At 36.8% G+C, this 24,659-nt stretch overlaps 1 long non-coding RNA gene across 6 annotated transcripts in view; it reads left to right on the top strand.

Annotated features, from left to right (window-relative positions):
- The window catches only part of LOC121820340 (uncharacterized), a 59,081-nt gene extending 34,655 nt beyond the window's left edge, over positions 1-24,426 (top strand). For 4 of the 6 annotated variants that reach the window (XR_006060839.2, XR_009594959.1, XR_009594960.1 and 1 more), the window contains one exon: positions 44-8,136. This is a non-coding gene — a long non-coding RNA (uncharacterized LOC121820340). Of the gene's footprint in view, positions 1-43; positions 21,910-22,254 lie in introns of those variants that run through there. The other 2 variants (XR_009594962.1, XR_009594961.1) reach the window with 2 other exon arrangements.
- Positions 24,427-24,659: the final 233 nt, after the last annotated feature.

Raw genomic sequence — 24,659 nt, 5'->3', positions numbered from 1 at the left:
AAAGTAGTTGAGAGGTCTTACGATGATCATTTACCTCTTGCAGGATCAATTTCTTTACCTTTAAAATGATGAAGTAGACTGGATGGCTAATGTTCCTTGTGGCACTAATGGTCACTGATGGCATGCATGTTTCAAGGGTTTGTATAAAACCAAGTAATATTTTTACAGGAAACTTCACTTATGTAACAGATTGCATTTGACAGATCTTTTTTTATTTTATTCTGAAACTTTAATCCAAGATGAAATTATTTATGTGTTAGTTATCTGTGCTTTCATTAATGTCTGCTTTTTATTCCTGATTAAGCAAGATTATTTTGGTCTGATAAATTGATTTTTTTGTCATTTAGATACCCAAATAGGGTTTAAAAAAAAAAGATGCTTACAGTGAGGGTTCTCTTAAAAACTTTTTAAAGTTAATCTTTTAAATGGTGAATTTCTAGAAAACTCTAAATACAGATAGATCTATTTGAGGAGGAAAGAGAGAGTTGAGAGATATCTAGTTGTTTCCAGATTTCATAGTGCTATGAACATCTTGAATAAGTGGACATTAAGAAATCTTCATTTGTCTCTTTTATTTTGTATGGTAAATATAAATTTAATATTATACTAAAGTCTTTTGAGTGGGTTTGCTAGCTGATCATAACTTCACTACATTGTTAGGAGATTGAATCCATAATTGTGGAAAGATATTGCTTGTAAAGAACATCTAGGTTCCTTTTGCTTTTCATGAGGATGCTTTTTAATTGTCCATGTGTTTCTTTTTCATCAGTACCTAAGTGTGTTAAATAATTTAATAAGAATAATATGTAAATATCCAAATACATTTCATTTCAAATATAAACTTATATGTAGTAATACAAAGATACTTAATTTCACATTTATTAAACTGAAATTACTTTAAAAATTTTGATTTTGCTATTGTAATGTGAAAATGTAAAATGAATGTGAAAAATGAATAAGTGCTAGGAGATAAATAATCCTACAGTATTCACATTCAAAGAATACTATTATATTCCTTTCTGAAAGCTATATTCTTTATTTAGATAAATTTACTTGCTAATTGAAACTCAAATGCTATTGAAGCATTGTTTGCAGATTTCTAACTTCTGGCTTAATGCAGAGAAATGTGGTCTTATAAAACTTGGAAAACATTTATGTTAATCATTTTTATTGACATGTCTTCCCTCTAGACCATTAGAAAGTAGTCAAAACTGAAGTTCCGAAGAGGAAAAATGAAACTAGTAAACTCTACTGACGTCTCACTTCCTAAGAATTTCAGCATACAATTTGCCCATACAAGTTCCATTAAAGTTAATGGGAGTCGTGTGACTAATTCTCTCTGTAGGGTACTAAAAATGTACCCTGCAGTATTAAAAAGTCTGAACCTAATTTTTACTTTCTCTTAACCTTGATCATGTTACACTAAAGACAGATATTTTCATTATCACACAGATATATTGTAATCTTTGCATAAAGATTTGAAAATAATCTGTTTGGGGGAGAGGCTGAATTTATGTGGGTCAGAGCCGAATTTTAATTAGTATTGCAAATATGAGTACTGGTTTCATTATAATGATAAAACAAGCATAAGTATGTGTAATTTACCCTCTAGCAATACAAATGAGAACTTAAACCTCAATGAATTCAATAAATGAAACATTTTCAGAACACTTACTTAAAATCAGGTCTACTTTTTAATCAGTCATGTTTTAAGTGAATGCTTATTAATAGAGCATTAATAAAACATGCCTATGGAATGAGATTTCAAGAAAGCGGTGAAATGAATAAAAGACAAAGAAAGTGAAAAGAGCTAATGGATAATTTTTAACTTTCAAAAAACAACTTAGTTTTAGTTACATATTTATTTCAAATTAAACAGTAGATTTTAAATCTTTTTTTACAGATATATATAAAGAAAAAACACTACAGATAATATTGCCTGTGAATTCATGACCCTTTTACACTGCCCAAGTTCCCTCTGCTTTTGACATTCAAACTAAAATATTAATCTCATTTTTTTCCTTTAAATAATTTCTGCCTGACTTCTATCACTACCTAGGGGGATGAAGCTATAAGGTTTTATTTTTAAAGAATGCAAAAAGGAAAGGAAAACTCTGTGTGTGAATAAATACCTCACCATCCATTTTTTCACTGAAATCAGCAGCTATACTGCAAAAAAGAGACATATACAAAATATTTCCTAAGCACAAAGGACACTAGGAAATGGCAGGTAAAATTACAGAACAATAAATATAGGAGAACACTCTCAAAGGGTCCAGAATTTGGTTTGGATAACCTTTGAGAAGTCAGAATTCTTACCCAACACTGACATAAACTTCAATTAGCGTGGATCATTTCATGTTATATATTTATTTCCTTTTCTGGATTTTTATTTCAATATTCTCTATATCTAAATTCCAGTAGAATCCCATGAGTGTGGGTGGGTATGAGGGGAATAGTCACTATTCAAGTCAATTTACAGTTTCCAGTTTATTGAACTTGATGTCAGATATTTAGCTATTGAATTTAGTCAGATTTCTAGAGCACCTCCGGCTCAAGATCCCATTACTCAGAATTCCCTTTGAAGCTTGAAGCCTTTTCACTTTTTGCTGCAACTTGCTTTCTTGATCTGTAGGCTTACCACTGAAAAGCTGTAAGCATCCAAATCATGAGGAGCTCTTTGGACCCACTGGGTTCTGGTTTTCCACGCTGATGTGTGGCATTGACCCCAAAGTGGCAAGAGGAAGAAGACTCTGCTTAACCTTCATTGCTCAGTTGCTCAGTTGTGTCTGACTCTGTTGGGGCCATGGACTGTAGCCTGCCTGGCTCCTCAATTCTCCAGGCAAGAACACTGGAGTGGGTTACCATTTCCCATTCCATTAACCTTCATGCTTACAAGTTTATTCTTTGAAAGACAGTAAAAAACTTTAATGAAGCTCCTTGGGAGTGTGCCAGGTGGCGCTAGTGGTAAAGAACCCACCTGCAATGCAGGAGACATAAGAGATATGGGTTCAGTCTCTGGGTCGGGAAGGTCCCCTGGAGAAGAGCATGGCAATTCACTCTAGTATTCTTGCTTGGAGAATCCTCATGGACAGAGGAGCCTGGCGGGCTACAGTCCATAGGTCTCAAAAAGTCGGATATAACTAAAGCAACTTAGCACCCATGCATGCTTCCTAGTCTGGGCTATAGAGTAACCAAGCCACATGGCTCTTATAGGTTTAGCATAATTCTAACCTGAATTGTTCTTATCCTTGGGCTATCTTGAGAAGGTACCACTCTGCTTTCCCTTTGAAAGATATAATAGGGTGTTCTTGGACTGTTAATAATTTTCCCATACAAATACCTGATTTTTTAATTTTGAAAAGAATGAAAATCATATTTAAGATTTTGCAGTGCCCTTTGAGATATTAGAAATACTCTAGCATTTCTAGAGTATTTCTGGATTGATTTGTTACTACTTTAAAAAAAAAGTGCTATTGGTATACTTTGTGACTTGATAAGAAAAAGAGCAAGAGGAACTGCAAAGATTGCAGCTCAGACTCTGACTTAAGTACAAGGTACCAAGGATATGTGGAGAAGGAAATGGCAACCCACTCTAGCATTCTTGCCTGGGAGATCCCGTGGACAGAGGAGCCTGATGGGCTGCAGTCCAGTGGAGATGCAAAGAGTCAGACATGACTGAGTGACGAAACAACCACCAAGAATATGCAGCCCACTGAAATGTTACAGCAAACAGCATGTGTTTTGGTGTTTAGCAGAAGGACCAATTCTCTCTCATTAGGAAGAACAGTGTGTCTACTGTAGAGTCTGGGTCTGATACTCTTCCTTTCATCACTTGAAATCTGTGACTCCACTTCTGTTTCTCACTTTGATGCACATCCACACAAGCCCGTCCTGATTCATGATTATCTGGCCCTTCCTTCATTTGTATCAGGCTGGAAAAGTGCTCTTCTGTTTCTTCCAAAGCACTCCAACTATACTAAAATTATTTTAAGAGCCTGTCTTTTTCCTTCAAATATAAGTGCCCTAAGGATGCGGACCATATTTTGCCAAACGATTATAGTCTGTCTTACAATGGCTGCTCAGATTTTACTAAGTGGAATAGGATGGGATACACGCTTTCAAAAGGTCTCAGTCTTTCTATCTATAATTGCTACATATTGAATTAAAAAAAAAAACAACTTATTTTGTATTGGTGATTGAATAGCTGATTAACAATGTTATGGTAGTTTCAGGTGAACAGGGAAGGAACTCAGCCATATATATGCATGTATCCATTCTCTCCCAAACTCCCCTCCCATCCAATCTGCCACATGACATTGGGCAGAGTTCCGTGTGCTACAAAGTAGGCCTTTGTTGGTTATCCATTTAAAATATAGCAGTTACACATTGACTTTTTAGATAGAGAGACCTAATTTGCACGACAAAGCCTCTGTCAAGGCTATTTCTTTCACTTTAGCTCTTTCTGCCCCAATTTGCTCTTCCATCATTATTCGCTAGGCTTAAAGGTGAGGTTCCTTTTATGCCCCTGTTCCATGGAAAGGTGCTTTGCTAAAAAGGCTTCTGCACAACATGTCCTACAAAATGCCAGCTGATGGTGATCAGCACTGGATTCCCCTACCTTTGATACATGGTCCAAACATGTTATGGGAGTGGAAGCCAGAGACCCTGGCACAAAGGACTGCCTTTACAGCCTTCCCTGTGGCAGGGACGGCTAGGTCTGCATCGCCATGTGTTATGTGATGATTCACTTCACCCCAATTTGCCCTTTGGGAACTGCTGTGAAAACTTCTTTTGTACAGTAAATCATGACAGCATTTGGCCTTCATTTGGGGGTGAATGCATGGTTTATATATTAAAGCCATTTCTTTTTTCCCTTTAGAAATACCATGTGGCATCAATTTGTTTGTAAGCACAAATCAAATGGCAGTTTGGGATCCTCTAGATGATATAGAATATACTGTTCTAAATTTTTAAAGGTTATCAGAGGAACAAAAACCTAACTGAGAAAAATTAAGAGACGACTTGCATCCCCAAGAATACCTTCTTGTAACCACAGAGTTCCTCAGATGCTTGGAGAAAATCTGCTCTGAAACTTTAAAATTAGGGCACTAATAGTATGTCACAAATTAATATCCTATTTAAAAATATGTACATTTTCTGTGTGTGTGTGTGTGTATCTGCAGGACTGAAGTCTAATTTTTTGTATATTTTGATTGATTGATTGATTTGACTGCATTGGATCTTAGTTGTGGCACATGAGATCTTTGCTGTGTCATGAGGGATTTTTCGCTGGGGTACACGGATTCTCTGGGTACACGGACTCAGTGGTTGTGGAGCACAGGCTTAGTTGCTTCATGGATGTGGGGTCTTAGCTCCCCTACCAGTGACTGAACCCATGTCGCCTGCATTGCAAGGTGGATTCTTAACCACTGGATCTCCAGGGAAATTCCCATACTGCTGTACTGATCTTCAACCACAGGTGAGATTCGGGTATAAAACAAGAAACAGTGTCATTATTGTAACTTCAACTCTTCAGATGTGTCAGAAATGGACAAATATGGAGGTTCTCTGAGTAACAGTTAACTGATCTGCCTCCAGCCCCCCAGGGAAATCCCACTATGAGTTTTGAAATTCATCCATCCAGCCATACTTGTGGTGCTTGTAGTTGGTCTGTGGCCTGAAGCTTAACTTGCCCAGCAGTTCTATTTCCAAAAATAGGCTCGGGAAGTTTGTGACCATGTTTGGTTTATTCCAAAGGGGCTGCCATATATTTAATGAGGTTGTGAACATACTCTAAGATTTGTATATGGCTCATCAAATAAAATACATCTTCCACCCTCTTTTCACTTCAGTACGTGGTTTGGAGTGGGCTGTTTTACAAGCACATGTGTTTATCATATGACTTTACTTGGGGACAAACATCACTTGTTACATTTAGGATTCAGTTTCTGAGTAGCTGAACGCTCTGTCTCCTTCCTCTCTATTCAAGGAAAAATATATTAAGCTGGATAGTCCTTGCCTCTTACTCTTGGCAGCTTTCTTTGGATGCAGAGGTGTTTTATTTAATTCAAATATGCTCTTCTTGCATGGTAGGGGAAGAAAAAAAGCCCTGTGGCTTAAAATCCCTTTACACCCAGAAAGGTGTATACGTCTTCCTGTGTGCAAGTGGGAAAAGGGAATCTCTTATCAATTACATGCATTGATGAGAGCAATGTGTTTCCCTGGTTTGTGTGCCAGACTAGGAGCTAGAGACCTTGCTCTCCCTCTGCTGATCAACCTCTCTAGGATGTTAGGCAAATCATTTACCTTCTAGGTCACTGGCTTCTTGTATTTTTCTACAAAATATCTGTCCCTCGCATAATAAAAGGAAGAATTGTGACTAATTTTGATAATGGCTAAAAATGCATTTTGCTTTTTCTGAGTCTCTATGATAACATATAGAGTAACAGAGGTGGTCCTGTACTAAATGAACCTTGACAAGTGGCTAAATGACTCACCCAGCATCTTCCGGGTTACTATATAATGTAATAAACCACATTCTATGAATAAGCCAAATAGATAAAACATCCTTCATTTGATGATTCAGACCCAATCCAATAAAGCAGAATATTTCACAGAGTTTATTTCCTGTAATTGCAGGAGGTAAAATTGATTTCCCCATTTTCCCCCTCACTTTTTTTTTTCTCCCAGTGTTTGCTACAGTTACTGATTGTGAAAGAAGACTTGAAATAGAATTTGTAAAAAATGAAATTTAAAACTTCACAAGCCTTACAGTGCTTCCTTTGGAAAAAAATGTAGAGTTGCTAATCTGTATGAAATTGTGATGGAGACTCTTCTTTAGAAGTTTACAAGAAAAGGGGAAATGTGTGAAAAGGAGATTGCACAATCCTGTCTAGAAGCGGAAGACTCATCTGGAAGCTCCTGGCATTCCTCAGTAAAATTCAAATGATATTGACAAGTTAATGTGGTCCCTTTGACTTTTCCTTGATCTGGGTCAAGAATTCAGCCAGTGCAGCCACTGCGTTCAGGGGGTGGGGCCGAGGATTTGGCTGGTGATGCTGGCGGGGCAGGCAGGTGATCTATAGGAGCAAGGAAGTGTGCTGAGGACAATGAGAGCCAGGTACTATTTTTGATGATTTTTTGTAAAATTGTATGTATTTCAAAATGAAAAGTAAAATAAAAGTTAATGTGATTAAGTATCTTAGTTTTACCAGAACAGCTTACCTTGCATTTATCTCATGTAGAACATTATATATATGTGTGTGTGTGTGTATATACATATATAATATATGCGTGTGTGTGTACTAGGTCACTTCAGTCTTGTCGGACTCTTTTTTGACTCCATGGACTGCAGGCTGCCAGGCTCCTCTGTCCATAGGATTTTCCCAGGCAAGAATACTGGAGCAAGTTGCCATTTCCTCCTCCAGAGGATCTTCCCAACCCAGGGATCGAACCTGCATCTCCCGTGTTTTCTGCATTTGAGGCAGATTCTTCACCACTGAAGAAGCCCCAAGTAGGGCTTCCCTGGTGGCTCAGACGTTAAAGCGTCGGCTTGCAATGTGGGAGACTTGGGTTCGATCCCTGGGTTGGGAAGATACCCTGGAGAAGGAAATGGCAACCCACTCAAGTATTCTTGCCTGGAGAATCCCATGGATGGAGGAGCCTGGTGGGCTATAGTCCACGGGGTCCCAAAGAGTTGGACATGATTGAGCAACTTAACTAACTTAACTTCACCACTGAACCACCGGGGAAGCCTATATATATAGGCTATATATACATATACACACACATGTGCATACATATATATGCTCTGTATTTCCTTTATGTATTTTAGATGTGCAAACATTCATGAGAATATTCTTATTGTTCCAATTACTCTAAGATTCTGATACATTTCAGAACAAAAGAAAATGCAAAGCACTTCAGCAAGACAATAAAAAGGAAGACTTTTGGATGTGTGAAAGATTTATTTCAAGTCTTAATAATTATATTTGATTGAAATGAACTATCAAGATGGATCTGAGTACTAAATTAGGATTAAGTTGAAAATATATTTAAGTTCTGATTTTTGAAATATCATTTGATTAAACCTTTCTTTAATAAATATGAATTATATACGTCTGCCTAAGAAAACGTCTGATTTGTTTCCTGGCTATTAATGAATGCTTTATGTGACTATTTGCTCTTCTATGAAATAAAAATAGGCATTCCCCCAGCAACCTCACCTGTAGATGTTGATATTTTTCTCTTGTTTTCCTGACTGATGGTTTAATGCACGCTCTAGTTTTCTTTTTTAAGTGATTAGAAACAGATTTTGGAAACTTTGTAGGGAATATATTTTGGTTCACATTTTCCCCTCAAATTGATTTCATCTATTTAGAAACATAGCTAAAGTACTGCATCTAAGCTAGTTTTCCTTCTTAAAATTCAATTTTAAATAAACAAAGTGGTACTTAACAGGTTTCTGACGTGGTTCATGATAGATGATGCTCTTCACTTGGATTTAAAATAAAGTATTGCTGCCATTGGCTTGAAGCTTCTATTTTGAGAAGGAGGAAGGATGTTCTATTTTTTAAAAAATAGATAGAATGATCCTTAAAAACAGCACAACCTGTTTTTATTTTTTGCGAGATGTAAGCTCTGAACTGGAGCATCGCATGAACACTGTGCTTAGCAGTCAGCAAAGATGCTACCGCTCTGCAAAACAGATAAAACCCTTCTATATAAGGAAGTTGAAAGAGTTTTTAAGGTACAGTTGTTTAAAGGGTTATTTTTCTCCGATGGCAAATTAATGACATGGTGAAAGCAGTGTTAGTACAAGGTATACACTCCAAAATATTCACCTCGGCACGGCATTGTGTGCAAAAGCAATTCTTAAGGCAAAAACACCTTTTGAAAACCCACTCTACTTCTTCCAACCTCATCTTCAAAGACAATGTGGTTGCTACAAAATAAAGGACTGTTACCTTCTCTTCATTCAGGCCTATATAGCCACTGAACACCCAGCCCCATAGCTCATCAAAGCCTAAAGTAGTTAGTAGATTTAATGGGAGAGAAGGTAACAGGAGTGGCATAAAGCTAACTAGAAACAAATTTTATCAGACTACCCAGAAATATATTTTAAATCTGAAGACCAACTGAATTCTTTAGTTTGGATGTCAGACTAATTTATTTGTGCTTTTATAGTGTGAATAAAATAGGAATAGCTTTATTTCCTGTATTACCTACCAACTTCATCCTTTTTATTTTTTTTTATTTTTTTCAACTTCATCCTTTTTAAAAATCTTACTATGGCTACCATCAAAAACTCTAAAAATAACAAATGTTGGAGAGGATGTGGAGAAAAGCGAGTCCCCTCTTACACGGTTGGTGGGAATGTAAATTGGGACAACCACTCTGGAGAACAGTATGGAATTTTCTCAAGAAACTAAGACAAGAACTACCGTGACCCAGAAATTCCACTCCTGAAAAACATGAAAACGCTAATGTGAAAGGATACATGCATCCTAATGTTCATAGCAGCACTATATACAATAGCCAAGATATGAAAATGTCTCTCAAGAGATGAAAGGATAAAGATGTGATATACACTAGACTATTTACTCAGCCATAAAACAGAAAATGAAATTCTACCATTTGCAGCAATGGGGAAGGACCTAGAGATTATTATGCCTAGTGAAATAAGTCAGATGAAGACAAATATTATATGATACCACTTAAATGTGAAATCTAAAAAATGCCAACAAAAGTGCATGCAAAATAGAAATAGTCTGACAGATATAGAAAATAAATGTGGCTACCAATGAGGAGAGGGAACAGGGGAGCAGCAAGATAGGGGTATGGGATTAAGAGGCACAAACTATTATGTATCAAATAGATAAACAACAAGGACATATTGAACAGCACAGGGAATGATGGGGTTATCTTGTGATAACTTCCAATGGAGTATAATCTGTAAAATACTTAATCATTGTGCTGTGTACCTGAAACTAATATGATATTATAAATCAACTACACTTAAGTAAAAATCTGCTCAATGGCAAAAAAATTTAAAAGCAACATTTTTGAATTCAGAGCTATTAGAAAATTTCTTTTGCAGGTAGTTCTCTATAATAGTTCTATGTAAAAAAAGACACACACACATATATAGATATATGTACGTAGTTCTGTATGTGTATATATAAAACAATATAAATTATAATACTCTGTAATACAAATAAAAGTATGACCAGTTTGTTATGAAGTGGTCTAATAGCACGGAGCGATCAAATGATCTCTACCCTAAATGTGCTCCCATATACTATTTTGTCAATAGGTTTGTTATTGTTACTATATACATGACTTATTTATTGAATATAACTCAAGGGATTTTATTTATTTTTTTTGGAGACTAAAAGTTTTCGTGCAGGATCTTCATACACATCCAAGGTCAGAAGGGGCAGATACCCCACGTCCAAGGTAAGGAGCAGCGGCTGTGCTTTGCTGGAGCAGCCGTGAAGAGATAGCCCATGTCCAAGGTAAGAGAAACCCAAATGAGACAGTAGACGCTGAGAGAGAGCATCAGAGGGCAGACAGACTGAAACCACAATCACAGAAGACTAGCCAGTCTGATCACATGGACCACAGCCTTGTCTAACTCAATGAAACTAAGCTAAGACGGATGGGTCATGGTGGAGAGGTCTGACAGAATGTGGTCCACTGGAGAAGGGAATGGCAAACCACTTCAGTATTCTTGCCTTGAGAATCCCATGAACAGTATGAAAAGGCAAAAAGGACACTGAACTGAACTGAAGCGTTTTCATACAGTCTTTATAAAGCTATTCATTAAGGCTCCCTCAAGGGATTAAGGTTTAGCTATTATTTCAGGTCACTCAAATCCCTAGTGAGATCAGGCTGCGGCATGACTTTTGTAGAAAATTCCACTCGACTGATTACCTACTTAGGAATTTCTGGAAAGAAATCCCATAGGATTTCTGTCAGGTTAGATTCCTCTACACAAAACATGGTCTTCCAATGGAGAACTTGGCAGGGCAGTTGGCCCTTCCAGTCTGGAGAGAGGAAAAGGATGAGGAGGAAAGTGGCACTGCTTTTCTTCATGGTAATAATGGCTTCTGCTGCCTCGACTCAGTGCCAAAGACCACACAGATACAGGAAGTCCCCTACGTATGAAGAAGTCCATTCCGAGAGGGTGTTTGTAGGTCCGTTTGTTCCTAAGTCCAACAAATTTAACCTAAGTATGCAGCTAACACAATCAGTTATGTAGTACAGTACAGTAACAAATGTGGGTTTGTTTCTTGGGTTGAGAAGATCCTTTGGAGAAGGAAATGACAACCTCTCCAGTATTCTTGTCTGGAAAACCCAATGGACAGAGAAGTCTGGTGGACTATATAGTTCATGGGATCAGAAAAAGTTGGACATTACTTAACTAAACAGCAACAACATAGCTGCTATTGAGATTTATCATGCACATTAATATATTAATGAAATTGAGAATGCTCTTTAAATTTGTCCTCCATATTCCAAACTTCTTTTACCATATAACCTTTTCTTTTTATATAAAGAGGAGTACCCAATAGGACCATAATATATTAGGCAACACTGATATAAAATCATACAAAAAGCACTATATAACAAATGCTACAAATCCATAAAGCCTGAAGAGATAAAGTCTGAAGTAAGCAAATGATAAGAATGGCCTAAATTTCAATTTTTAAATTATATACTGTGTGTCAGACATGGTGAATATTTTTGTAAATAATAAGTAACATATATTGAGCACTTACTATATGTCAGACATTGTTATAAGCAACTCATATTCATTATTTGATTCATATATATTAATCCCTATGAGGCACAGGCCATTAATAGCTCCACATTCTGTATAAGAAAGTGAAACTTGAAGAGGATAAATAAGAAAATTAAGTTTGCTGCCGCTGCTAAGTCGCTTCAGTCGTGTCCGACTCTGTGCGACCCCACAGACGTCAGCCCACCAGGCTCCGCCATCCCTGGGATTCTCCATGCAAGAACACTGGAGTGGGTTGCCATTTCCTTCTTCAATGCATGAAAGTGAAAAGTGAAAGTGAAGTCGCTCAGTAAGTGTCTGACTCTTCGTGACCCCATGGACTACAGCCTATCAGGCTCCTCAGTCCATGGCATTTTCCAGGCAAGAGTACTGGCGTGGGGTGCCATTGCCTTCTCCGAAATGAAGCTTAAGGAGGATAAATAGCATACCCTTAGTGAAAAAATAGCAACTTGATCCCAATGTATCAACCATATTTATAGCTAACAATTATATAAGGTGTTAAGACCAATAATAATATTATGAACAAAGGTGAAAAAAGTGAAGTTTTTCGTTTCACTGATGGGAGGATTGTGTTACAGAGTTAACAGGTATAATTACACACAATGGAGAAAGGATGACAGAAATACCATCGTATTTTCTAGAAGCAATTCACGGGAGAATTTGGGAAGGTTGCTTCCTTATTCATTTGGGAATAAGGGGAGTTTGGGAAGATTGTTATTATTCTTCAACTTGTAAGATAAACAAAAGCATTTGCTGTTATCGTCTGAAAAAAATAGACTATATTCAAAATAACTATTGCCCAAACATGTCAAAATGATTGCATGCTTTTTTCAAATGTTGGCTCCTAATACAAAGATTGTAAGGATTCAGTCCATTGGTTGAGATGTTGTTTTTAGAAATGATCTGCCTCCTCTGTTCATTCATATCCAATTCGAGAAAGAGGAAATTATTCTGGAATCTTTTTTCTCATTATGGTCTTGATGTGAAATTCATTTCGTGGTTGCTAAGCATCTTGGAAATACAGTGGATGGTTGCAACTACATATTCTTCGGTGGTTTCACTACAACTGCTCAAATAACAAATGATAAAATGCTTTAGATTGCCTATTATTTATTTTGCTCGTCCTAATGTTGAATTTATTTAGAGTTTCCAGCAGAAATTGTGTTTTTCAGAGTATAAAAATAGTATTCTAAGATATTATAAAATGTGGCTAATTCAGAAATAAAACATAATCTATTAAATTTATAAACATGGCTTGAATGTATAATAATAAAAAGACATAAAACATTATTTTTATAGTATCTTTCTCCTCTATTTAATCTTTTCTGTCTCTATTAAATAACATACCTTGAGGTAGGTAGAAATAAATTAACTATGTTTAGGTTACAATTTTAAAGAGGCCAGGACATAGTAGAAAATAATATTTGAGCAGGAAATAGAACTGTGACTTCCAGATTTCAATTGTGAGGCCTTAGAGGCTAGGAAGTAGCTAAAATTAATGACTAGAATAACAGTGATAAATCAAATCCATTCCAAAGAGTAGCTGATTTTTTTTTCTGATTTAAGCAGCATTTCTTCCAAAGTTTAAAGGATTTTAAAAGCTATTTTACTTAGAAAAATATTTTTATTAGATGGCAACAATGTTACTCATACTTTTATAGCTTTCCATATCCAAATTGTGATTCGTCTTAAAGCAGAATTTAAAAGATAGGTCTTAGGGCATTATTTGCATTTTTATTGACATAAGAACATTTCTAGAATAATTTACTTCAGGCTTGTCTAGCATTAGCTTGGGTCTAGAGATCAGAGGTAAGATGGATGAGATGCTCCAGGTAAAGCTAGTCCTAAAAAACATTGGATCCTGAAATATTTCTCACTGGTTTTCAATTAAAACACTAAAGTACACAGTCCTGGGTAAATATATGTGCTTTCAAACTCATGGTAAGCTAATTGCTCCTCATACAGAAAATGTAACAATATTAGCAGCTGTCTGATAATGCAGTGACTTACATTCCCACAGAAAAGAAGATTCTGGCAATATGGGGCTGGAACATTGTGGTGTATGCAAATTCTCCTGGCAAGGTTTCAAGCCGCAGACCGCCCAGCCCTCACTTTATCATTGTTTAGTCTGTTCAACACAGTGAAGGTGTGACTTTCCGATTTACAGATGACCCCAGATTGAGAGACACAAAGATAAAAACAGACAGAGGGAGAATGAGAGTACACATGATAATGCTGTTGGAATGCCGAATCAGAACTAAAAAATATCACGACTATTTTCTGAGTCAAATATAAAGGCTTGAGTGGAAGTTTGAAAAGGAAGTGTACATTAGAAGGATGTAGGAAATTTACATAGAAGCGCATCATGGTAGAATGAATGAGGGGTTTTGTTGGCAGCAAATTCAATAAACCAGCAATAAAACAAAGGGATCCAGTTGCTTGTTTTTTCTGTTGCTGTTAATGTTTCATTTGTTTTGTTAATGCTGTTAATATCAATAGGAGTAGCATGCCAAGAGAGAAGAAGATGATGATCTCTTGGGAAAACACATTTAGTGTGTGGTATGTGGTTCTTGTCAGCACATGTTTATAGCAAGAAGTACACACTGGAGTCTATCACAGAGAGATTACTGGCTTGGGGGAGGGTTCTAGAATCAATATTCTGTCCATTTAAAAAGGCCAGATTTTGTTTAAGAAAGCAAAAACTGGGACTTCCATAGCAGTCCCGCGGTTAGAAGACTGCCTTCCACTGCAGGAGTTGCAGGTTCAATTTCTGGTCGGGGAGCTAAGATCCTACATGCGTCCCAGCCCCAAAAAACCCAAACAGAAACAATATTGTAATATATACAATAAAGACTTTAAATAGCCCATATAAAATAATTTTTAATAATAAATAAAACTGAAAAAGCAAAAACTGCAGATGTAACTGTCTCCAAATATATAAAAAGATTCTTCCTAGAGAAGAGGGTAAGCACATTTCTTATAGTGCTTTAAAAATCAGTAGGAATAATAGCCAACATTATAGAGAAGGACATTTGACACACTCCCTAGTTTTTTCCCTGATTATCATTGCTAGTCATCAATGGAAGACTTTGCCTTACAAGAAGGATATAGACTTTGTATTACTAGACATATTCAGTATGAACTTTACAATTTTGTTCCATTGTTTAAAAACTGAACTCCTTTCTAAGATGATGTAGTTTGAAAGTGGCTCCCCAGGTGACTCATTGGTAAAGTATCCACCTGCCAATGCAGGAGACGCAAGAGACGTAGATTTGATCCCTGAGTCAGGAGGATCCCCTGGAGTAGGAAATGGCATTCCACTCCAGTATTCTTGGAAAATCCCATGGACAGAGGACCCTGGCAGGCTACAGTCCATAGGGTTGCAAAGAGTCAGACACGATTGAGCACCCACACACTCATGCACACAGTTTGAAAGTAGAGAGCCGCATATAACATAACAGAATTAGGACTAAAGAGAGGCAGGCTACAGTGTTGCTCTGCTTTTCATTATGTGGATGTAAGGACAATCTTGAGGGGAGAGGAAAGATGGAACAGTCTAGTCTCAGGGAAGTTCTGCATGATGAAATGCCTGAAGTTGGATTCTCTGCTTTGGTTACATAAAGTAAGATTTAATAAATCTTAATCATCTGGGAGGCTGCACCTGTTATCACAAACTAGGGAAGGCTATGTATCTCTCTCTCTAGGTAGAACTTTCTGTTATAAGTATCTGACATGGAAACTCTCTCAAGTATCATTATTGGCTGTATTTTTAAAATTTATTTTTGTTCTATTTTATAAAGCCTGTGGTCTTACTTTTAGTGAAAAAGCAGCTTTTGGAGGTTATCAGGAATATCTTATATTTACATTCCAAGGCCATTATTGCCGCTGGATTTTCATACTCTTTGATTATTGCATCTTCCTTCATTTCATATTAGCTTGATGACTGTATTCTAAGTCTTCACAGCGATGTAAATTTTAGCAGTAAATGCAATGTCTTATCTTACTGGATTCCACTGATGTTAGGTTGAAAAACACTAGGAATTTTGTTTCAATCGTGTCATGTCTAATGATGACCTTCTCAGCCTTTGAAAACATCATTCAATTACTCATTGCGGCATTGATTTTTCTCATGTTTCTCCTCATGGCATTTAAATGGTTCTCAAATCTTTTCTTTTACTACTGCAGAGGAGTATTGTATGATGGCAGAAATGTTTTGCTTCCCAGAGTCATAATGCTACACTCTGCTTTAAATCCTTTTGGAAACAAATTAGGGTATCAGTATATAAATGATGCCACATTTATTATTAATGGAAATTACTGTCTTCATAAAAATAGTATATGAAAAGAATTTTCGTTGAAAAATATTTCAAATGCCTTTGTACAATAAAAAAAGATTATCAATGCTCTGATTCAAGAATAAAATGTTCCTCAAACAACTTTTCTGCAGAAGTATAATGAATAATGGGAGAACAATAAATCCAAGTAATCTCAATCAGTTCAGTTCAGTTCAGTCACTCAGTCGTATCTGACTCTTTGCGACCCCATGAATCGCAGCACGCCAGGCCTCCCTGTCCATCACCAACTCCCGGAGTTCACTCAGACTCACGTCCATCGAGTCAGTGATGCCATCCAGCCATCTCATCCTCTGTCGTCCCCTTCTCCTCCTGCCCCCAATCCCTCCCAGCATCAGAGTCTTTTCCAATGAGTCAATTCTTTGCATGAGGTGGCCAAAGTACTGGAGTTTCAGCTTTAGCGTCAGTCCTTCCAAAGAACACCCAGGGCTGATCTCCAGAATGGACAGGCTGGATCTCCTTACAGTCCAAGGGCCTCTCAAGAGTCTTCTCCAACACCACAGTTCAAAAGCATCAATTCTTCGGTGCTCAGCTTTCTTCACAGTCCAACTCTCACATCCATACATGCCCACTGGAAAAACCATAGCCTTGACTAGACGGACCTTAGGCGGCAAAGTAATGTCTCTGCTTTTGAATATGCTATCTAGGCTGGTCATAACTTTTCTTCCAAGAAGTAAGCATCTTTAAATTTCATGGCTGCAGTCACCATCTGCAGTGATTTTGGAGCCCCCCAAAAATAAAGTCTGACATTGTTTCCACTGTTTCCCCATCTATTTTCCATGAAGTGATGGGACCAGATGCCATGGTCTTCGTTTTCTGAATGTTGAGCTTTAAACCAACTTTTTCACTCTTTTCTTTCATTTTCGTCAAGAGGCTTTTTAGTTCCTCTTCACTTTCTGCCATCAGGGTGGTGTCATCTGCATATCTGAGGTTATTGATATTTCTCCCAGCAATCTTGATTCCAGCTTATTTCTTCTAGTCCAGCATTTCTCATGATGTACTCAATCTATCTCAATATCCAACCTTAAATATAAAAATGGTGTATCAGTTTCTTAAGACTAAATTTTATTCATGCACACTGTATTTATTAAAGCCATTTTGGAATAAAAATTCTTTGTAACTAAGAGCAAATTCATTTACTCACAACAACTACATATTTTTCACCTGGATGTTGTATTATACTCTTCTAAAATCTAGTTTTTCTTCACTTAAGTAGAGGCAAATCTGTTTTTTTCCCAGAGCATTATCAATTTTCTCCTACCCTTTTTAGCACACCGCCATTTTACATAAGACATGCACCTAAATATTTTCTGTTCTGCATTACAAAATCTTCCAGAAGGGCATTAAAATAATTACACTGGCCCATTTAACTTTGTTTCCACCAATTGTAAGAAATTACACAAAAAGTTGTAGCTGTTACCCTGGAAAAAAAGGCGAAACACTTAACTCGATAGGTCTGGTTTCATAAATATTAAAAACTTTTAAAAACACTTTAAAAATACTTTGAAAAACATTGCTAGAACATTTATTCCATCTCCTTTGTAATATATTTTTTTCTCCCTTTCTAAACTAGGTTTTATATCATCTCATTTTTAATGTCTCAGTTGAAGGAGGTTTCATAAGACTTTAAAAGACATTCTGATTTGAATTACTCTTGCCCAGAAAATTATTTCTGATGTTTAACTTATATTCTCTTTTATTCAATTGTAGCTCTTTAGACTATTTTAGAAAATTAATTTTTCTCATAATTCCCCCCTTAAATCATTCCAGGTAATCTCAATATATCATCTTTCTTAACACCACACAGTGCTCTTTAAATTTGCAGACTATCTGAAGGTGACTATGATTTCCTTTAATTTTTCATTTTTGATGAAATGATGCAGATGTTCTCATTTAACTTATATCTTAATCTCATAAAAAGGAAAGAAGAATCCCTTAGGACCTTTAGCTTTTGTAAATTTCCTTGATTATTTAATGCTTCTATTTGGTGTCTAAAACATCTTAGAATATTGTGCTCAAAACCGAGTGGTGGATCTTCTCTAAGCTTGATCCAAAAAGAGAAAATCCAACAACACCCTTTAACCTTCCCCCTTTCTCCACCACCTCACACTCTTATTCTCACATAAATCCTGTTGTTTGTAACTCCAAAGTGTAAACTGAGTCCACTCATATCTTTTCATCTTTACTGACACCACTGGTGCAGGCCACCACTGTTTCTTGTTTGAATTTTCACATTAGTTTCCTATCTGTTCTCATTGTATTCATTCTCACCCTCTTTCTAATTTATTTTTGTAACTCATGAATCAGATTATGTCACTACCCATGTTAAATCACCCCAAGACCTTCCCTTTGCACCTAGAAAGTGAAAAGTGAAAGTGAAGTTGCTCAGTCGTGTCCGACTCTTTGTGACCCCGTGGACTGTAGCCCATCAGGCTCCTGTGTCCATGGGATTCTCCAGGCAAGAATACTGTAGTGGGTTGCCATTTCCTTCTCCAGGCGATCTTCCCAACCCAGGGATCAAACCCAGGTCTCCTGCATGGCAGGCAGACGCTTTAACCTCTGAGCCACCAGGGAAGCCCTTGTACCTAGAATAAAACCTGAATTGCTTGGTTTACCAGCTCATGCCTATCTTTCCAATCTCATTCAACACCACGCTCACATTTTCCCCAGCATCCCCTTCCCCACAACTCATCCACCAAGAACAGTGTATAGTGTTCTTCTCCAGCCAAACACTTTCCACATCAGTGTCTTTTTCTTTCTGTTCTTCATGCCTAGAATTCTTTCCCTACAATCTTTTCATGGCTGACCTTTTCTTCTTCTTTGGGTCTCAGCTTAAAGGTACTTACTAGGGAGTCCTTCCTTACCCACCATAACAAAACTTAACCTCTCTCTCTTATTATCATACCCTTATTTCATTATAACACCTCTCACAATCTAGAATTATCTAGTGTAATTTCATTATCTCATATCTTTTTGCCGCTCTCAGTAGAATATAAGTTTCAGTGTCAAAACCAGCCATTTGTTAAAAATCACTGGCTCCTTTTAGTAGGAAATTATATTTAGAGACCAAGATCTGTGTGCTAGGTGTGCCCATTGTTTTTGGAGTATCATTATTTCCAGTCCTTCTCAAGGGCTATAGCCATTGTATATATTCTTTGTTGAACTCTGCTGGTAGCTCAGATGGTAAAGAGTCTGCCTATAATGTGGGAGACCCAGGTTGGATCCCTGTGTCAGGAAGATCCCCTGGAGAACAAAATGGCAACCCACTCCAGTGTCCTTGTCTGGAAAATCCCATGCACCAAGGAGCCTGGCAGGCTACAGTCCATGGAGGGCCAAAACAGTCAGACATGACTGAGGGACTAACACTTTCATTTTCACTTGTTAAAAACCATGGCCAGTATTCTTCAAAAGTGTTAAGATCATCTATGACAAATAATGACTAAGGAAATATTCCAGGTTAAAGGAGATGAAAAAGATCATTTCTAAAGGTAGTGTGTTCTTTTAAAATGGATCCTGTACAAAAGCTTATAGTTTTCATACAAAGGTTTGTTTTTTTCCCCCAGAATTGATACACTTTGAATATGGACTGTGGATTAGATAACAATATTGTCAGTCAGTTCAGTTCAGTCACTCAGTCATGTCCGACTCTTTGTGACTGAATGGACTGCAGCACGCCAGTCTTCCCTGTCCTTCACTATCTCCCGGAGTTTACTCAAACTCATGTCCATTGAGTCAGTGATGCCATCCAACCATCTCATCCTCTGTTGTCCCCTTCTCCTCCTGCCTTCAATCTTTCCCAGCATCAGGGTCTTTTCCAATGAGTCAGTTCTTCGCATCAGGTGGCCAAAGTACTGGAGTTTCAGCTTCAGCATCAATCCTTCTAATGATTATTCAGGACTGATTTCCTTTAGCATGGACTGATTGGATCTCCTTGCAGTCCAAGGGACTCTCAAGAGTCTTCTCCAACACCACAGTTCAAAAGCGTTAATTCTTTGGCGCTCAGTTTTCTTTATAGTCCAACTCTCAGATCCACACATGACATCCACTTAAAACCATAGCTTTGACAACATGGACCTTTGTTGGTATACATGTTAAATATCTTGATTTTGTACCATGGCTATGCATGAGAATGTCCATGTTCTTGGGAAATACACATGGAAACATTAGGGATAAAATATCATCACATCTGCTTCTCACTCAAAGAAAATGTGCCCACATCTCACTCTTCTTTCTTCCCCCTACATCTCTCATTTATTAATTGAGAGAATTAGAGAAGGGGAATAAATTACTAACAAACAGGGAAAATTGTAAATAATTACATCTGAATAAAGGATATATGAGAGCTCTTGGTTTTACTTCCTTTTCAATAAGTTTTTATGAAAATAGGGCTTCCCAGGTGGTGCTAGTTGTAAAGAACCCACCTGCCAATGTAGGAGACATAAAAGACTTGGGTTCGATTCCTGGGTTGGGAAGATCCCCTGGAGGAGGCCATGGTAACCCACTCCAGTATCCTTGTCTGGAGAATCCCACGGACAGAGGAGCCTGGTGGGCTACAATCCATAGGGGCTCAGTCGGACATGACTGAAGCGACTTAGCATGTACACGTGAAAATAAACATTTACAAAAAATTTAAAAAATACTCCATATGGTTGCATATTTTTAATTTTTTCTATTTACATTGCCTGAAATGACTGAGGTTTAAGACTGCATCTTTGTCCTTTATGAGGTAAAAGTTAAATCAGATAAATAGCAGCATGTACAACATGCAAAACTGAAATTTTCTCTGAGGACAAGTGAAAATAAGATTTGCTAATACTATGTTTTAATAATTAAATGGATTTTATGAATGCTTTACTCAACTATTAGTAACTCTTCAGGTACAAAACCACACAGAAGAATACTGATGCTTAGTTTTATTTCTTTTCTTTTACAAAGAGAAAATCTTCCAAACAGCTTAAACTTGCCTAAAGCAATTTCAAGATGACCCAGCTCTCCCCAAGTGACTTCTCAAATTCTTAAGCTATTATCCTTTTGTTCAAACCCCTTTTCTAACTTTTCCCCAATTATAACAGCCATATAATTGCCAAGCTAAGATTCCTATAGACTATCTCTATCAAAGGATCAGGATAGGGAATGATAAACCTCTTAACAAAAACTTAATTCTGATTCTTTCCCCAGATTAAGGTTTCTTAGCAACCCATGAAACATTTTATCTGCTGATTCTATCATTTTGAGCACTTTGTTGAACCCTTGAATTGACCTTATACCTGTGTGTTTCCCCTCTTGTTGGTTTTGTTGGTCCAGGTTACATAAAATGAGGTTGGCAAACAAAAAGCAGTGTGACCACACATGTCTAAATGTATTTAGCCTTTAACACGACAATGGATTGTTTACAAACTTATGAACCAGAATCTTTATTTCTATTCTTTGTCTTCTTGGAATTACAGATGCAGCTCTGCTCAATGGGTGGCAGCGATGAGGAACAGAAGCCTGGTTTTAGCTAAAACAAGGATTTGAGATGAAAGAAGGGTCAAAGATGAATACAGCCTGATTTGCTCTAGCTGGGGCAGCCTGAGCAGTGAAGCATGCATTTCAGTCTAACTTTCAAGAGAATGTTCCTAGCCAAGATGAGAATGTTACACTATGCCAAGATGGGTGACTAATTCTCAGAGCATCCAACTTCTCTAAACAAATTCAATTCTGGATTTGAGTGCTGGGAATACTGATGGCATCAAAGCAGCACTGCCAATGGTATTAAGAAATTGCGTGTGATACAAACAGCCTCATTCACATTACTTTCTTCCTATTGACTTTTATTTGTGAGTGAGTGTGGGAGTTTTGCATCCTCTTTCTCTCTATCTCTTCTCATTCAAAGTGACTCCATCTACTCCTGTGGTCTTAAGTAGCCATCCATCCTCTGATCAGTCTGTTTTTGTTGTTGTTGTTTCCCCTGTAGCCAAGACCTATCCAGGCGTGAATTCCAAACTCTGATGCAGAAAAACTTCTCATAGTTTCCCGGTGGATATATGTAAAATGCATCCAACACTCAGTATGTCTAAAACAAACTGCTGATTTCAACTTTGTTTCCTTTCACAGGTTCCCAGCTTTCGTAATGGGTAACTCCACTCTTCCTGTTACCCAGGACAAACTCATTCTTGTTGATTTTCTTTTCCTTATATCCCACAAGTAATACCATTGCAAACTGAATTCAGCTATACAGTTGTAATTATCCTCCCCTTTGTGTGTTTCCTACCCCAAAGAGTAGGCCTTTAAAAAATCTCTGTCCCTCCTATCCACCTTGCTGTGGAATGTGAACTCAGGATCTTTCTGCTCCATCATCTTGGCTACATCTCCCTAAATTAATTTTTTTTAAATGCTCAACATCTGAAGAAAGTCTTTGTCAAAACCAATACTCCAAGACTAAATAGAGAGAAATAAAATAAAATGTAATGATCTGGCAGTAAACAGGTCTTGTTTCATTCTTATTTCAACTTGACTGGCTGTGCCACTTTGGGTAGGTTTCTTAACTTCTCTGATTTTTAATTTTCTTATCTCAAAGTGTGATTAAGAACGTTGTGTTTCTAATGGTGTTGTCTGGGTTAAATTAAAAACACATGTAGAATACTTAGCACACTCCTTGTCACATCGTCAGTGTTCCATAAGTGTTAGCCACCATCACTAATAAAGTTTCCTCATTCAGAAACCTTTTTTAATTTTAAAAGCTCAATAAAAATTTCAAAGTCCATTGAAAATTTAGCTTGAAAGACTTTGAAGAGTGTACTAAGGATATTTACCACCAATATTTTTTCTTCTGCCTATCATTTGCCAAACTGTCACTAAGATTTCTCAAAAATACACTTCAATGGTTTCTATATTGAAGGCAATTTATTTGACTGGCAGCCTGATAGAGGAACTATTAGTAAAATACATTTTACCAATTTTACAACTCTCTCTGGTAGCATGATATCAAGATTTGATACTGTGATCTTAAATAACAGAGCCAACCTTTGGAAAACTGTAAATTAGAAATTGTTTAATTTACTTTCTTTTCACTAAATCCCTATTCCAGCCTTAGACAGAGCTGCAGTCTTGTGGTTTTGGATATGATAGCCACTATCACATGTGGCTTATATAGGCTCAAATTAAAATGAATTAAAATAAAAAAAAACTTTTAATCAAAATTCAGTCACTCAGTTGGACTCACTACATTTCAAGTGCTGAAAAGTCATGGGACTAGTGGCTATTGTACTGGAGAATGTGCAAATAGAGCATTCCTATAACTGAAGAATGTTCTATTGGCCAGCGCAGTTCAAAACTCAAATAACTTGTATCCTTCCTTGGACTGGCACCGTCAAAACTGCTTCGTATTCAATGTCATCACTCTAATGCCGTTTTTCTCTGAGATTTCTCTGTCCTTTGTCTTGTGCTATCAGCTAATGGAAAGTCAGGTGCTGAAGTGCTAACAGGGAGAGAACTCTGGGATCATTTCCAGGTTAAGGACTGGCTAACCTTTCATCTTCTGTCTTTCAGAGTGAGGTTCTAGGATAACTGCTATCATAATTAACTGGGATGACTATTTAAATTTTGTATTCTTGAGCCGCCTCGTAAGATCTTCTGAATCTGCCTTTTAATCCAGCTTCCTCATTCTCTATTATGAAATGTTGAAATTTGAGAACCTTTGCTGAGAAGAACAACCACTATTGGTATCCAGTTACCAAGAACCTCATAGCTAGATGGTAATCTGCATAGGTATAGGGAGCAATGCCAAGTTCAAAGTATCAAGAGAGCTATTTTTGGAGAAGGATTGTTTTTGTTGCTCTTCAAACCATACAGTAAAAAGCCATCTGCACCTAGGCTCATTGTGGACTTATTGACTGACATGACTCAGTGAAACAAAGCCCACTTAACTACTCAGAGAATTTTCAAAACATTACTCTTGACATGAAACGTTTTCTTTATTAATGTTTTGCAATCATGTTTATTTTTTGCTTTCATTTTATTTTATTATTATTTTGTTGTGATATAATTAATAAAATCATAACATTTAAAGTGGACAATGTAATGATTTGGTATGTGTATATATTGTGAAAGGGGAAAACATGTTCACTTTTGTAATTTGGTTTTATTTTGTTTTATAATTTAATTTTAAGTTATTTAAAAATTTCCCCTTAGAAGGAGGGACTGCATTTATAAAAGAATTTTTTAAAGTAAAATTAATGAAAATGGAAAAAACTGAGAAAAACAAATAAAAACAGACATTAAGTAAAATTGAAAAGTGTTTTATTGACTAGACAAAAAAGTCAAGACCAGAAGCAAAACTAAACAGTGGAAAATCTTCTCTGGCAAGTCTCATCAAAGTAAAAAGAGTGTGTTATTAAATAATACTAAAAATAAGGAGGAAAAATATGTATGTGGATACAGACAATATTTAGATGACTAAAAATAAGACAATCTGCTGGAAAAATGAACAAAGTTTCATTTTACAAGTTATGTATAAAAAT

Source organism: Ovis aries, chromosome 9, assembly GCF_016772045.2.
Source record: "Ovis aries strain OAR_USU_Benz2616 breed Rambouillet chromosome 9, ARS-UI_Ramb_v3.0, whole genome shotgun sequence".
NCBI lineage: Eukaryota > Metazoa > Chordata > Mammalia > Artiodactyla > Bovidae > Ovis > Ovis aries.
Note: the sequence above shows the minus strand (reverse complement) of the source record. Positions and strands in the feature narration are given on the sequence as shown.